Source organism: Mixophyes fleayi, chromosome 4 (genome assembly GCF_038048845.1).
Source record: "Mixophyes fleayi isolate aMixFle1 chromosome 4, aMixFle1.hap1, whole genome shotgun sequence".
Lineage (NCBI taxonomy): Eukaryota > Metazoa > Chordata > Amphibia > Anura > Limnodynastidae > Mixophyes > Mixophyes fleayi.
Genome location: NC_134405.1, coordinates 159,603,410 through 159,621,478, shown reverse-complemented (window position 1 = coordinate 159,621,478; position 18,069 = coordinate 159,603,410).

The following is an 18,069-nucleotide window of genomic DNA, read 5'->3' as shown; positions in this document are numbered from 1 at the left end:
TAACTCCTATCAATCCTATCCATATCGTTTTACCATCAACACACTAGCAATAAACAAGTGTATAATATTACTAATATTTAAGTCTATTTTTCTCTAATGTTCAAACAACTTACCACTGCCAGTTTGGGCCCATGTGAACACCACGCCAGGTCTCCAGATAAAAGTTAAAGATATTTTTCCTTCTGATTCCTGTGTGCAAGTGAGTTAGAGTGAATCAATGAACATGTGTTTCTCCCCCTTCACCCTCGATGTGTAAATTAACTTGACCACTGTACTGGGACAGCCTAGCCAGCACTAAGTCTGTATAGATCATATTTCAAAGCCAAACAAATTGGTTTTGCTAAATAGAATTATAATGAAAAGGGTGTCTTCTCTTCATCAATACCACTAAGGCATCTGCAATCAACCATGACCTTAATATAATGAGAAGGAAGGAACAACTGATTGGAAAGCTTATGCCAATGAGTATCCACGTATTACAGTCTAAACAATCACAAACGCTGTAGGGAAACGCATGCTCGCATACATCCATAGGTGTGTGCTACGCATGTGGAAAATTGGGGCATTATGCAAAAGATGCACACTTTGGCACAAAAAAGGGAAATATGGAAACACCTACACGCACAGTTGGGACAATCGGCAGGGCATATATTCCTGGTATAATGGGTCACCTCATATTCTATGTTATAAAGAAGGTTTAGACCTAATAGTGCGTGCGTGTGCTAGTGATATCATGCATACACATGCACATGACGCAATTGAATGCATGCAAATGCACACAATAGCCGACACTGCACATTCCAACAACACAAACAGGATTGAGGGAAGTTTGGTCAATGAAGATTGGGCCACACACATAAGGTACGGCAAGTGCAGTTAATTAGCAAAACAGTGAGGAACAAAATCTAAAAAATAGCATGTCAGGGAATAAGCAAACACTCCTAGTGGATACAAATCTGTATTGACTTCTCCCTTTAATTTATCTCTTACCAGAAAAGCTGTTTCAGCTGTGGATGTAACAGTTGAGGTGAATCATTACTCTTTGAGTGTACTGGTAAACGTTACCTTTATGCCTCTCTAAATGAAACATTCTTCTTAATCTCTTTGCAGCTTCAGCTCCCACTAAACTCCTTGGCCAGGATTTATAAATTAGGATGCATTATATACTGTACCCCTGATATATAGTTTTTGGATATTCCAGAAAATAATGTTCAGGAAGTACATGTTGTATTGACAATCTCCCTGAAATAGATCCAGTTCTTTCCAGGGTAGCACAAATGTTATTGCAAATAACCAGGTCCTTGTGGACTAAGCACAGACAAGATACTGGATTGATTGCAAACATAGCTCCTATAGTGGTCAGATTGAAAAAAGGTAGTCAGGCGCAAAAAATACCACAAGTCCTGTTAAAACATGAAGATGAACTTGGCATTTCTGGTTATTGAAAAGCTGTTATAATAAAGTATTTTAATACAGATAAACTGTACAGCCAATAGTCCCATCAATTCTGTCAAGAAGTTTGGGGGGAAGGGCTACAGATTAGTGCAGGACCTTTGTCTGTTGTAAAATCAACATTACCTTGAGTTGGTAAATAACCAGTTCTAAATTACTTAAAGATCTGACTTTGCAGGACATAGTCTACTGCACTAGTTTTAGGGAAAATATGGCCATAAAAGACAAGTAGATAATGTGAAGAAACATCACATTACTTAGTATAAGTTCATAGACACATAGAAATCAATGATAGACTCCATCTTGTTTTTTAATAAAAGGTAAATACCATAACTACTACAGTACATCTTTGCTTTTACCTATCAGGGGTGGTGGTGGAGGGGTGCTATATACTTAGGCATGTTTACATCAAGATATCATAGATAGCCCCAGTATTTTTTCTCAAGTTTTTCATGATTCTTTGCAATCCTTTCAACCTACCCCCAATTATGTGTTGATGCAACGTGTTGATGATTTATTGTTATGTTCAGACTCATTTGAATCTTAAACAAGGTCCAACACCTAAACTTTTATTGTTAGACCTCTTAGAAACAGGTCACAAGATTTCCAGGAAGAAATTACAGCCATGCCAGATGAAAGTCAAATACTTGAGGCACTGTCTGAAACAAGGACCATGACACCTAACACCTGACAGAGTGAAGGCCATACTAGATTTGACCCTGCCACAAAACCGTCAGCAAGTGCAGACATTTTTGGGGATGGGTGGGTATTGTAGACAATGGATTCCAAATTTTGCTATTCTGGCACTACCATTGCACGAAAAAATTGTATTGTACCAAACCTGAGAGAGTGCAAAACACTGAGGAAACCAAACAAGCTTTCCTACCTCTCAATGAAATTCTGACATGAACTCCTGATTTAGGAATACCAAACTATCATCATCACCATTTATTTATATAGCACCACTGTACAGAGAACTCACATCAGTCCCTGCCCCATTGGGGCTTACAGTTTAAATTCCCTAACACACACACACACACAGACAGAGAGAGAGAGAGACTAGGGTCAATTTGTTAGCAGACAATTAACCTACCCAGGGGCGCACGCAGGGGGGTTTCTGGTTCTCCAGAAACCCCTCCCCTCCATGAACAAACAAGCACAAAACAGCATGTATTAACATGCTAAACAATGCCCTGACAGCACCGCCGCGGACGCTTCTTTGACAGCGCCGCGGCTGCTGTCCTGTACAGGAGCCGGGGCGCTGTCAGAGAAGCCTCCGCTCGGTGCTGGCTGCTGTACAATTCAGAATCCCCAATGGAGCTGCTGCGCATGCGCGACTACAGCAGCTCCTCCCTCTTATATTTGCAGGGATTACAATGCTGGCCTGGTGAAAGGTGAGAGATCACTATGGCCAAATTTACATCTTATACATATATAGATCGGTAAATAGCAATATTGTATAGTACTCACAATTTCACACACCAACCCTCAAAAACACCCCCTCTAAACACACCAATAACGTGATAACACTACACACATAAGGCACACAGACAAGATACACAAAGAAACACACACATGTTAAAACATTTGTCATCTTTGCCTATTTCTCCCATATTTTCTCACTGTAAAATCTTGCCCAGTTTCACAAGATTAGAGAGGAGATCTGTGAAAATTTCATTTTGTCCAGCTCAAATTGTCATCATGAGGTAAATCATCAATCAATTCCAAAAATTTTAGATGCTTTTACTTTGCTGAGCAGAATCTCCCTTTGCCACTCATTTGAATAACTGTGCATCTCAGTTTCCACAGAAAGCCCATTAATATGCATTGCCCATAGATATGAATGGGAAAATCTCAGCCAATCACAAGTAACTAGACTGACTTGGCTTACTGTGACTGTAAGGTATATTTTTTTTCAAGCTTTACGTAGCAGGCTAAAATAGTGGATCCTATAACATATTGGTTATCATCAGCTATTTATGTAGCGTTATCAATTCCTCAGCGCTGTACAGAGAACTCACATCAGTCCCTGCCCCATTGGAGCTTACAGTCTAAATTCTCTAACATACACAAAAAACAGAGAGAGACAGACTAGGGTCAATGTGGTAGCTGCCAAATAACCTACTAGTATGTTTTGCATATATGTATGTAATATAGTCCAAACATGTGTCATGGTATCAATGTTTTTTGTTTATTTTTGTGGTTGTTCATTTTTTGCGTTAGCAATGCTATTTTGATGTGCGGTATCATTGCTAGTTTAAATACGGAGTGTCAATACTCATTTTAATGAAGGGTTTAGATTGTTTTAATGTATAGTATTTTAGTGTGTGGTAGGAATGATTTTTTTAAGTTTTAATTTGCTTTGCTCCAAATTCAACCATTTGGAAACCCCCCCTTAAAAATCCTGCGTTTGCCCCTGCTACCAGTATGTTTTTGGAGTGTGGAAGGAAATCGGAGGACCCAGAGGAGACCCACGCAAACACGAGAAGGACATACAAACTCCTCACAGACATACAAATCCATTTGAAGTATTCAGTACAAGAATCCTTACACAATGACATGGTGCCGGTAACAGACATGTAGCATATTACAGTGCACAACTAGATACTGTAGCTCGTTCCCTTCCCACCTGTTTAAAAACAGTAGTGGAAGTTGTTCTGCTAGTAGAAATGAGCAAGGACATAGCATTGGATCATGATTTGACACTTCATACACCTCATGCAGTGTCTGCCCTTTTAAATTCGGCACAGACAAGACATGACTCATCAACTAGATACACTGAATGGGAACTTGCTCTTATGGCAACTGCAAATATCAGGAACAAATCATTATAGCACGCTGAAATTTTCGACCACATGTGAAATTTTTGAAAAACTTTATTTTGACTCTTGGGAAAGCACAAATGACTGTATGAATTATCTAAATCATACTTTCACAGTGAGATCTGACACCAGTAACATCCCATTAGCTGACACTTACTTGACCCTTTACACTGATGGGAGCTATCATAGACAGAAATATACAGAAAACTTGTGCACTGGATTTTCAGAGGTAGATGACAGAGGCATAATAGAGGCTAGAGCATTAGGACCACCACATTCAGTATAGGTTGCAGAACTGATAGCCCTTGAGGGAGCCTGTAAATAAGCAGATGGGAGCGTGGTGAACAATTATACTGTAGTTACTCTAGGTATGCCTTTGGGGTGGTCCATGACTTCGGGGCTCTGTGGTATCTGAGAAACTTTTTGACAGCAGCAGGTATACCAATAGTACATACATAACACAAAGAGAGACTACTGACTGCCATACAGCGGCAACATTTGAGTAAAGAAGGTATACACAAATTAGTCAGCACAAACTGGTATGCTCCTGGGCTTTCTTCCCATGTGTAAGACAGCTGCTTCTTGCTTTACTTGTCTGAGAAAGAACACAGGGAAAACTTTAATAACTGAACCATTTCACATCCCTCCAACAGATGGTCTATTCCAGGTAATTTAGATTGATTTCATACAATTAACACTCTGCAGAAATTGGAAGTATGTATTAGTATGCATTGATGTGTTTTCCAGCTGGGTAGAGGCTTATCCAGCCACATCTAATACTGCTGTGCTTACTGCAAAGAAAAATGTATAAAGAATTTGCATGTAGATTTTGTATCCCCAGAATTATTGAAAGTGATCAAGGTATGCATTTCTCAGAGGATGTGTTTCAAACTATGTGTACACTCATGGGTATTGATAGCAAACTGCACACTCCCCACAAGCCAGTGGCAAAGAAGATTTAACAGTATTATCAAAAATAAGTTGAGTAAAGTGATGGCTGAAACTGGGTTAGCCTGCCCAGAGGCATTGCCACTAGTACTGCACAGCATCAGAACCACTCCTAGACCACCTCTTAACATGTCACCTTTTGAAATGCTTTTTGGTCGGCACCCTTATCTGGTGATAGATCCCCAGGATGATTTGAAGTGCATCTGCAAATATCAGGATCAAATTATTGTAGCACGTGGAAATTTTCTACCACGTGTGAAATTTTTGAAAAACTTTATTTTGACTCTTGGGAAAGCAGAAATGACTGTATGGATTATCTAAATCATACTTTCACAGTGAGATCTGACACCAGTAACATCCCATTAGCTGACACTTACTTGACCCTCTACACTGATGGGAGCTGTCATAGACAGACAGATACAGAAAACTTGTGCACTGAATTTTCAAAGGTAGATGACAGAGACATAATAGAGGCTAGAGCATTAGGACCACCACATTCAGTATAGGTTGCAGAACTGATAGCCCTTGAGAGAGCCTGTAAGTAAGCAGATGGGAACGTGGTGAACAATTATACTGTAGTTACTCTAGGTATGCCTTTGGGGTGGTCCATGACTTCGGGGCTCTGTGGTATCTGAGAAACTTTTTGACAGCAGCAGGTATACCAATAGCACATACATAACACAAACAGAGACTACTGACTGCCATACAGCGGCAACATTTGAGTAAAGAAGGTATACACAAATTAGTCAGCACAAACTGGTATGCTCCTGGGCTTTCTTCCCATGTGTAAGACAGCTGCTTCTTGCCTTACTTGTCTGAGAAAGAACACAGGGAAAACTATAAAAACTGAACCATTTCACATCCCTCAAACAGATGGTCTATTTCAGGTAATTCAGATTGATTTCATACAATTACCACTCTGCAGAAATTGGAAGTATGTATTAGTATGCATTGATGTGTTTTCCAGCTGGGTAGAGGCTTATCCAGCCACATCTAATACTGCAAAGAAAAATGTATAAAGAATTTGCATGTAGATTTTGTATCCCCTGAATTATTGAAAGTGATCAAGGTATGCATTTCTCAGAGGATGTGTTTCAAACTATGTGTACACTCATGGTTATTGATAGCAAACTACACACTCCCCACAGGCCACAAGCCAGTGGCAAAGAAGAGTTAACAGTATTATCAAAAATAAGTTGAGTAAAGTGATGGCTGAAACTGGGTTAGCCTGCCCAGAGGCATTGCCACTAGTACTGCACAGCATCAGAACCACTCCTAGACCACCTCTTAACATGTCACCTTTCGAAATGCTTTTTGGTCGGCACCCTTATCTGGTGATAGATCCCCAGGATGATTTGAAGTGCAACAGTGAAGTGACTGTACAATACCTTGTAGAAATGAGTAAACTGCTGAGACAACAGCAGAAAGTTTTAAAATGGTTGCCTCCAGATGCCAGAAACTAACTAACAATATTGAACCTGGAGAATATTTAATGATCTGAAACTTTTTGCACTCAGGATGTCTAATAGACAGGAGGGAAGGACCATGTCAAGTGTTGATGACCAGAACCACATCACTGCAGGTAGCAGAGTGAAATACTTGGATCCACTCCACCCATTGCTGGAGGGTCAAACAATTCAGAGGAAATTCAAGACGAGATGAAGATCGACAATATAACACTATCTCTCGTGAGCCTGTTTCAAGAAAGCTAAATGTGCATTGACTGTTTCCTGAGCTAAAAACAGACAGATTTCATTATCCAACCATGGAGCATCAACTTTTTTCTCTCTTTTCATTTTTCCTTTCCCTAGGACTTTCTATTTTTGCAGTGAGTGGCACAGAGGCCATGATAATAGTTTCTGGAATGGGATTGATGGTGTGCATATGGAGGATGGCTTGAGAGTTCACGTAGTTCAGCCTAACACTATACTAAACTCAGGAGTTAAGAAAGGATCTTTTCACCCTGGAATTTGGAGGCAATATGAGGGGTTTTTGTCTGAGGAATACTGCATTTGTAAAAATTGTGGCCAGGTAATAAAAGAAAGGGGCATCCAGTAGAGTTAGTTTAACTGTAACCTAAATCACTATCATGCTTTAGTGGTAAGGGTGTTAAAGTGATCTCTGGGTGTGTTCCTATGTGCCCCAGGAACAAGACAATTAACACTAATCCCCATTCCATTGAATATCTCTGAAGTTTTTGAATTATGGGAGGGAAGACTCACAGAAGGGAAGTAACTAAATTCCCTATTCTGAAGTAGCGTGGTACAATCAGACAATGACCTACCCCAGAAGGGCTGATGGGAAGCCAATTGACAATAAGAGGTTAAATCTTATCATAAGTATACCTGATTTCCAGAAGACAGGAAGAGAATCATCATCATCATCATTTATTTATATAGCGCCAACATATTCCGTAGCGCTTTACAATTGAAGAATGTGAGTAAATCTAGAATGATGTCTGTTGATAAGGTACCATACGATTATTGTTTAGTCACTTTCTAGGCAAATACTTGTGTTGAGCAGATGGGGACGTTAGGCATGGGTATATTCACTAGAAACTTATGTAGCACTGTTCTGGGTTACGCAATATCCTATATTCTCCCTGAGGATGTATATTATATTTGTTGACATAAAGCTTACAAATTACCTTCGCACTCCAAGGGAGTTTGTTTTCTAGGCAGCATAGTCCCTGAGGATATGACATTGACACACAAAAAGATTTTTTGCATCCACAGATCAATCCCACCTACTTATGCATATGCACAGTATGAACACCACTTCAAAAGAAGAATGGTAACCAGGGAAGTATCCCTAGCTACAAATTTATTATCAGAGGCTACATGGTTTCAGTTTCTGGTAGCATTGGACATAAGCAGGACTGCCTAGGGAACCCTGAATTTTAATTACATACAGGGTCTGGCAACACTAATTGATAATATAATGTGTAGCAAAATATTTTTTTTTTTTATTGCAGTACCATGTCAGACAGAAAAATCTATGTGATGTTGAATACTTTCGTGTCAAAAAAGACAAAATTAATATAGGAGTCATACCTTTATTGGCTAACCAAAAGATTATTTTATATTTGCTAGCTTTCAGAGCACAGAGGCCCCTTCATCAGACAAGTTTACAAAGGAATGACTGAGAAAAGAGCACAACATTAAGAGATGTTACATCAAACAATTTGTACACTGGGTGGGAATACATCATAAAGATTAGCTAAAGTAATACAATATAGGTTTTCGTTACGGATGGAAGAGTGAAAGTCCTAAGAGTTCAGAGATCTGGAGTTGCTCTGCTGTGGGGTGTGAAGTGTGTCCATGTAGTGGGTCATAAATCCAGGTGTTAGGTGAGTCCATGAGTCAATGACTGTAATGTTCTTATCGGCTTCAATTCCCAGATTTTTCTCTCCTTGTCATTTATTTAAAAAAACTTTCAGTATTAAGACTTTTAAATCTGTCATACTGTGTTCTGGTTTAGAGAAGTGTTTACCAACGGGGATGTCCAGAGTCTCCATTATTGTTTGTCTGTGTAAATAAATTCTAAATTGCAGTTTCTGCTTGGTCTCCCCAATGTAGATTTCCTCAGGGCACATTGTACAATGTATCATGTACACCACATTGGAGGATGTACATGAGAATGTGTCAGTGATTTTATAGTCCCTTTGTGTGTTGGGTATGTGGACTCTGATAATATCATAGAAATGTTTGATGACACTTTCAAATTTATGGGTAAGGAGCTGCAGGCCTAGAAAAAGGAAATAGTATAGCATAGGATGGTTCTTAAGTATTTGACAACTGTCACTGAATAACCATAACAACCCAATTTGGTGTCACAAGTTGTACCTACATCACTAATGACCCCAAGGAAATAATAGACCATAAGATGGAGAAGATCATACAGCTGAAATGGGAGTGTCGGAAAGTTTATCGACAGTAGGGGAAAAGTTAGTAGGTTCATCTCTTGGTTAAATCCTATCAATTGGTTCTCAGAGCTTGGTGATTGGGTAAAATATATAGTGTCAGCTGTAAGCTCCTTATCATTACATTTGGTGTCTAACTATTAATTGTTATGTGTTACAGGTGTGCTCCTGCGGTGTGGAAAAGGACAAAACATGGTAACCAATGAAAATAATAATGCTGACAGTAGTGCTATGGTATTGATGGGTCCTACCAATCTAGAAACAGGAGCCCTACATTATGATCCCACTTTAGAGTGTATGAGCAGACAGTTTAAGTATAATATCTAAGGGTGGACTGTTAAAGTCTAAAAATATTTATTATAATGTACAAGTCAATCTGAATTACTGATAACTGTCCCATTGCTGCGATTGTATTGCACCAGGATTAGCTGACACATAGAACCGATTCATAACGGTGTATTATAATCACATTGCTTATTTATTCCATTTCACTATTTTCATTATTCTCTGTCCATAGGTTATTACACAAAGGAATGCAGAGGCACGCACAGCAGATGGTGAAATTCTACAAACAGAAGTCACGTACACATTGTTGGAACTTCCTTTGGACCTTAAGGCTATTCACGTACTCATCCAGGAGGGTCCACATATTAACAAAGAAAGGCTCAATCCACCTATGAGGCATCTTGATCTTGGTGGGTTATGATCTTCTGACCTATGGCAGACTGACCTGTATTTCTGTGACATGATTTCCTTTCTAATATAATTTAAGGCCCTTTTCTGTGTATAAATTCCTGCTTTTGTTATGAGGGGGCAGGCTTTTCATTTTTATTTATTTATTAAAAGACTTTGCCATTCCTTTCGATATGACATCTGATGGTAAAAAAATAGTGCTGCATGTAAAAATGAACTTAATGCAAGTAAGACTTTACACTTTGGGAAATACACTAAATACAATCCCATGTTTTTTCTTAATATGCCATGGAAAATTAAATGTATGGTATCGTGATGCATGAGGTGAACCTTGCTACATCTGTAAATTAGTGACAGGCTAAAATGGTGCAAGCAATATATTGTCAACTACAAAATGTTTCCACTTCAATTAATCAGTAAAATTCAAAGTGCACATGATCATTCATAAATGTTAATTTTTGCGTGAATTTTTGATGTAATGCAAGCAATTGGAAATTGTAATAATCAGATGAGTCAAGGCTCAATAGCAAAATTTGTCACTCTAGCATTCTGGGCCCCTGCTTTCAAAAGAGCATAGCAGGGTCCTCTTCTGAGCATGCACAGATCTGGCACATGCGCAGTAATGCTCAGACTAATGTTACTTTGTGTATTTGTTGGACCCAGGGCTGCCAAGAGGAATTCAGGGTCCCGGTACAACAAATTCATGGGGCCCCCCTTATAGTCGAGTAAGCTAAAAAATTGTGTGGTCATACAATTGGGGGCTAATGGCAATGCGCCATTGGGGCGTGGCTAGTACATCAAAATCACTAGGTCCTGAATTCACTGGAGTGTGACATATGTCCAAGCACTCCTAATTTTCAGGACATCTAGCACCACAGTGTAGTATAGAAAGAATGCAGTGTGTACAGAAAAAGTTCAGTCTTGGCCTGCACCTTACATTGGGTACAACACTCACCAAAAATTGGCATTGTCCCTACTAGAATCACAACATTTCACACACTCTGCTGCTCTCTCCTACCTGTTTTTCTCACTTTCACCACCTGTGGCTGCTGGTTTCTCTAATTGCGGCTTGTCTGGATCCTGGAATGTTGGAGGACCTATTTGGAAAAAAAAAATGGCTACATTTAGAAAATTACAGCCAGCCCCAGCGTTAAATCAATAGCACCCATGATTAATAATTAGGCCTTCCTCCAGCCCCAACATTAAAACAATAGTATTCACATTTAATAAATAAACCAATTTCCCTTCCTGCAAACAGCCCCAGCAATACCTATTTTCCGCCGCCATCACTGACATTAAATAATTCATAGTCACATTTAATAAATAGACCTCATTCTCCCCAAACTCACCCCTACATTCAATAGCCCCCAAACCACCCCATCTTAAATTAATAGTCCCCACTATTAAATTGCTTCACCATCACCCTACATACAAATGAGCACCCATTAATTGGCCACCACCTACCTCACACACACTACATTGCAACAAGCCCCCTGTGCCATCACACACACATTACTGTCCCCCTTCATCACAACTACACTGTGCCCCCTTATGCTCACACTGCGCCCTCCATGCTGATTTCACCCCTTTTTTTCACTCAGTGCCTCTCTCCCCTCCTTTTTCACTCTGTGCCTTTCTCCCCCCTTCTTTTTTACTCTGTGCCTCTCTCCCCCTTCTTTTTAGCACTGTCCTTTTCTGCTTTCCTCCTCTTTCCTCCCCTTGCCTCTCTGTTTCTTTACTTACCTTTTGTTAGTGTCTTTCTTTTCTTTTCTTCTCTTCTTTCTTCTTGCTTGGTCCTTTCTGCGGTGCTCCTCAATGACTGTCGGGCGTGACTTGATGACGTCACGGCTGAAAGTCAGTGTGAATGGAGCGGAGAGGATGGACGTCTGCGCCGCAATCACGTGAGTATGTATTTTTTTTTTTCTTCCAACTTCCCCCACCAACGAACGGGACGGACAGCCCCCACAGGGCGCTAGGTTTTATGGTGGGGGTGGGGCGCAACATTTTGGGGAGTACAAAATTGTGACAGGGAGAGGTATAAACCGAAAATAATTTAAAAATATTAGAGAATAGTTGTATTCCAAAGTAAAAAATATATCAGGAAAGAAAATTTAGTACGATTTTAAGCTTTATGTATTCCCATGGTAAGGCTAAAGACAATGAGTCCTCCTTGGGTGGGCGCATGAAGATAAGCTAGTAAGAGAGACAAGGATGGCTACAGGTGCAGGCGTGAAAGCCCCCTCCACCTTAAAATCTTCACCCTTAATATACATGCCTCCTTTCTGCTGTACGATTCTGATTTGAATGAAAACGAAATGAGTGACAAAGTTCATGCAACCTGTTTAAAAAGTGATGTGGAGCTGAGTTTCAAAAACACGGGAACATAAAAATTGGTGGGGTGTGAACGAAGCCAGATTTTAAATTAAAGATGGGTTTGTTCTTAACTGCTATGTATTAGCCTGGCATGGAATGCGAGGGTGCTCTATGAGCATATTTGCCTAGGGCAGCCATGAGTATGCTGGCACTGGTAATGAACTTGGTATTTTGGCTGGTACTCTTTGGGAGAGGGGAATAACACTAATTATTTGTGGACTTCCCACAAGATAGAAGTTTCAGCTCCACACTGAAATGTTAATAATAGAAATGAGTTCCCAGGCTTTCAAACTGAGGTTGGATTCCACTGTAGCAGTGCGAACCCATACTTATCATCCCCCTATTTATTTATTTTTAACTTCTCCCATTTATTGAAATAGCCCATATATTTCAATGTGGTTCTGCATTAAGTGCACACGCTAGAACCCCCATTGAAATGAATGGGCTATTGAAATAAACAGGAAAACCTATATGCCACTTGCATACTTGCAAATGCATGTGAACACATTCAGTGTCTATGAAACACATGTAAAGATACACAGTGCTTATATGTGCTTTCACATGTAACCTGTACTTTTTTTTATGCAAATGCATGCCACTGTGAATTTGAATTGTGCTGCCACTTGCCATTCAATATGTTTAGTTTGTTTCTCTTGTTATTCTCCATCTTTTCTTTAACTCTGAAATGTGTAACCTTTTTCTATTCTATTCACCAATCATTTGTGATTCTTTTCAAATTCCACCTTCACAGTCCTCTCCTACATTTTTGTTCTCATGAACTACTCTCCTTCATAAAAAAAACTATACCCTTCCTTCTTGCCCTTCCAAGCAAACTTTCATATCCCACTCTGTGTGGGCATGGTGCCACAATGGTTAGCATTGCTATGTCTCATTGTTGGGACCATGAATTCTCTTCCAACCACTACACTATGGGCCTGATTTAGAGATTGATGCCCTGAACGTACGTGGAAAAATTCCGTTGCAAAAATTGTGATCTTATATGTGTCATACATATCTCAAGATAAATCCAACTCAAAATACAGCAATATTTATATGTCAGGCACACAAAAGTGTATACTAATGACCTTTGCCTTTAAACACATTGCCGTTTTTAAATTTAGCTGTCATAGTTGCTGATTATCGGCGATTAGCAAAAATTGCTCTGTAATACATTTACCCCGTGATCTGATAACAACAGTATAAAACAACTTATGATTCTAACCTTTCCCTTGATATATATACATGGTAAAAACAGTCTTTTAATAAGCAACAAATACATCTATATAATGTTTTCCATAAAGGGATAAGTTTATTGTCAAACTTATAGACACGGTCATGAGATCTTATTCTCATATTCAGCTATAGGGATAACAAAGTGCTTCTTATTAGAATCCATCTGCTACCTGCAAAATCCATAATCAGACTCATAGATAAACATCATAGTTCCCCTAATAGTCCTGATATCGGACTCGTATTTAACTGGTGCCAGGACCAGGGTGTTGATGTTGACCTACTAATATATAGAACAAATCCTTCTACTGATGTAAAGGTAATAGTCCTTACTCCACTTTGATTTAATACAGTTCCCTATCTGGCATTGATTTTTTAAATAGCTTAAAAGATGTCCCCAGTATATTTAATCTGTTGAATAGTAAGCTATACAATTTCTATGTAAGTGTAGTGCTTGGCACTGCCATATGATTAAAGCAGTTGCCCTTTCCTTTGATGGCAGTAGTGGAGCAGAGGTTGGGACATATGGCAGTTGGTTTTTGACAATTGGAGAACTCAGTCAGTGAAAAGAGGAGAGATGGGAAGGAGTTATCTAGGTGATAGATATTTGGAAAATAGTTTTGGACAGGCCTGAGGATTCTGTGTGAAAGAGCATACTAAAGATCAGTCTGAAAATATCCCAGCTGACTTACTACAGAAGACATCGATCTGTGGCAAGAGAGACAAGGTCATACAGTATGTGTCAAAATAACTAAAAATCACTACTTACAGCTGATCAGGAAAGACAGATAAGTGAGACATTTATACTGAAGAGAATATCTGTCAAATAGCACTGACAGAATGACAGAATGACTGAATGACAGAACTGGTGTGTTAACTTATAGACATCAAATGCATATAAGTGTAATACTCATTGCTATAAGTAAGATTACACACGAGAAAAAGGGAAGCTCTTTTAATCCCATAGGAAAGTGGACAAATGTATGTATAATACTGGATTACAAATCTTACTCAAGTGTAGATAGGAAATTATTAGTATGCTAAAAGATTCTACATTTAGTAGACTTAGCAGTCATCCAAAGAATATGTTACTCTATATACCGATATAAATATCTCTATTCAGACAAAAATGTATTAATCGTATCAAATTGCAGAAGATACGTGTGCTGATTGCTTATCTTTAATAGTCAGGCTATAGACACTTGTACTAAAGACATTTCTTCATTTAATATAAAGTCATAAATAAGCAGAATATCCTCTATATCCAGCTTTAACTTATTGTGGACAATTTTCCGCTTTAACTACATTACTAAATCTCTTAATCTGTTTGCGTTAGTGAAGAAATAATGACATTACAATAGCCAACTGTATCAATGATTCAAAATAACTTGGTATTTCAGACAGACAATTCAGTTGCTTGGTTATGCAGAGCAACAGTCAACTTAATATGGTGGAATAGGAGATTATACGAATTTGGAGCATACAGAGTACAAAATAAAGGTATAGAAATTGAGTCAGTGACTTGGTGCAGTTAATTTAGGAAATACAAGAAACTACTTTTCCTTGTTAACTTCAGTTCAAAGACATACTATGTGTCGTGTGATATAGGCTGCATATTGGATATCTGCATGTGCACCAACGATCAGTCGACCACATCAATTCTGTTATATACAAACGGCATATGTTCTCTTATGAATTCATACATTTATAAGTGAAAGATTAATGGTGAAAGTGCAGGAGCAGTCACGCAATATAGTTAAGGGGTCAAGCAAAATTTGAATGTGTTAAAAATGTACACTATTTCCAAGATATTGTAGAATTAGAGAAGATACCACTAATTCCGCAGCGCTATACAAAGAACTCACATCAGTCCCTGCCCCATTGGAGTTTACAGTCTAAATTCCCTAACACACACACACACAGAAACTATGGTCAATTTTGATAGTAGCCAATTAAGCTAGGAGTATGTTTTTGGAGTGTGGGAGGAAATCGAAGCACCCGGAGGTAACCCATGAAAAGGCGGGGGGAACATACAAACTTCACACAGATAAGACCATGGTCGGGAATTGAACGCATGACCCCAGTGCTGTGAGGCAGAAGTGCTAACCACAAAGCCACAGTGCTCCCTACGTTTATGGTTTATGCAGTTACAAGTTAATGTAACTATTTCCGTAAGTTAGCAAACTAAAGTCTTCTTTACCTTGATGAATATGAATATACTTTTGGGTTTCACATTGTATTGTTGCATTCTATTACTTACCGTGTTTTGTTATTTATTAAATTATTTACAATATCCTTGAATTGTATTCCAGTCCTGAATTATCCTACCCATCACCATTCACCATAATAAATACTTATCATACTTACCTAAAGGTTATCCTAAATGTTTTGGGATCTGCTATAAAGGGTAAACAGGATAAAGCCTAAATCGAGCAGAGGTTTCCTGGATCACCATCTGGTGTTTCAGCTCTAGAACACTTACCTTTAAAGACTGAAGATCCAGGTATAGGCAGCAATTCCAATCAATTGGAGTGAGTATCGCCCCATTCATTTAAGCAATACCTTAGTTTACCTAGTTCAGTATTAGTTGCAAGCCAAACAGGTGTTACACAAGGAACCGTTTTACTTCAAAGTCATGATTTATACCTTTTTGATAGTCTTCCTACATTATAAAAAACTATAGTTTCAGATTTTGACAGCTCTTTACCTAACATCTCATCTTCTCCAGTCTCCCTCTACCAATTTGATTCCTCAAAACCTCACCAAGGAATTGATGTTACACTCATGTTAAATTTTATATTGAGCTTTCTTACATTTCTTAAGTGTTCAGTCCACCTATCTCTTAATCTTCTAGGTGTCCGTCCAACATTTTGTTCCTGACATTGGCATTCTACTAAACAGACACGACTCTTTGTGTTGATGTCATGATGGCTCTGATTTCATGTTTTTAACCCATAGTTGTACAGGTAAATTCTATCATTACTGTTCCTTACTTTTACATGTTTTGCAAATAATACAATCCCCCAATCTAAAAAAGCCAACAGATTTAGTTTAAATTAAATTCATGCCTTTCTGACGGGTGCACCAATTGTTTTTAACAATCTGATGTTACATGTTTGTAAGTTTTATTCTTTTAGATTTCTTAAAATAAAAGTAACACACTAGAGAAACTTTCCTTTTGTTTTATATGTATACTACATCTTTGAGAAAAGAAGGAAACATATTGATGTCACATTTATTCGAAATTTCAAGGAAGAAAAGAGTGGAGATTTTTCCTAAGACTGATTAACAAGAAATAGAGAATGTGAGTGGTATTCTCATTGGTTATTTCTTTTATGGTTTTTTTGGTGGTTCAATCATTTAAACACTTGATTGATTTTATAGCGTAAGTGAAAATAAGACTTACATATAGGTGTGTTGTATGGCCACACATAAAGTGTTCACAAGAGGGATTTTATATATTATATATAGCCTGACTATATATATATATATATATATATATATATATATATATATAAATATATAAAAAGCCTGTCATAACTGTAGCTGATAGGTCTTCCCATCACTCATGCCACTGTAACTGGGCTGATGTCATTGTCACATAATTTTCCCCACCTCTATAGTAATACACTTCTCCCCCTGTGACACCGCCCTGTTATAATACATTCCCTATCACCTCTGTAGTAACAGATTTCATACCCCATCCCTGTAACACATTTCTTTACCATGCCTCCCTTGTTTAGACATCCTTACTCTGTAGTAACTCATTTCTCACTCAGCTCTGTAACATACATTTCATCCTCTCACTCCTTCCCCGTAACACATATCCCCTGCTTATTAATGACCTGTTCTGTGGTGAGGTGGTGCCCAGGCACAAGATGAGACTTTGATCATGTTTCATTTGTGAAACTAATGGATATACTTATCAAATGTCAAAAAGGTCAACTGGCAGCAAAAAGGGGTGCTTCTCTCATATAGTCCTCAATCAAAGTGTAACCCCTGATGGTGACCCATGTGCATCAGTGATCTAAACTTTCCAAGTAATGTGGAGGATTTTATAATGGATTTACTATGACATGCTTAGTCAGTCATAATAGATATTATCTCTTGTGTTACAAATATGTTCATCAGGGATTCATTCATGGATATATATATATATATATTTATATATATATATATATATATATATATATATATATATACAAGTTAACCCGTGCATGATACTCATGCATTCTAGTCAAATCAAGCTACTTAAGGTGTTAAAAAGGTTCTTGTCATGCATTTGGGCCATAGCCCAGGCCTCAACCACCAACCACTCCCCACTGTCACACCCGGCAACCACCAACCACTCCCAACTGTCACTTCTCCTTCAAGAAATATATATATATTTTTTTAAAATCTTTATAAACACTTTTAACAATTAACAAATTAAATTAACAAATTAAAAACATCTTAGTATACCAAATCTCAGCCCTTTCTGAATTTTTTTTCCACACACACTAAGAATTTAGTAGGTCAGTGTATAACTCCGCCCAGCAGGTGGCGCTGCAGCTTGGTTTTATTTTTTCCACACACAGACAGACTAACACACGCCACTAGACATTTATATTATAGATATATTGTTTTTGG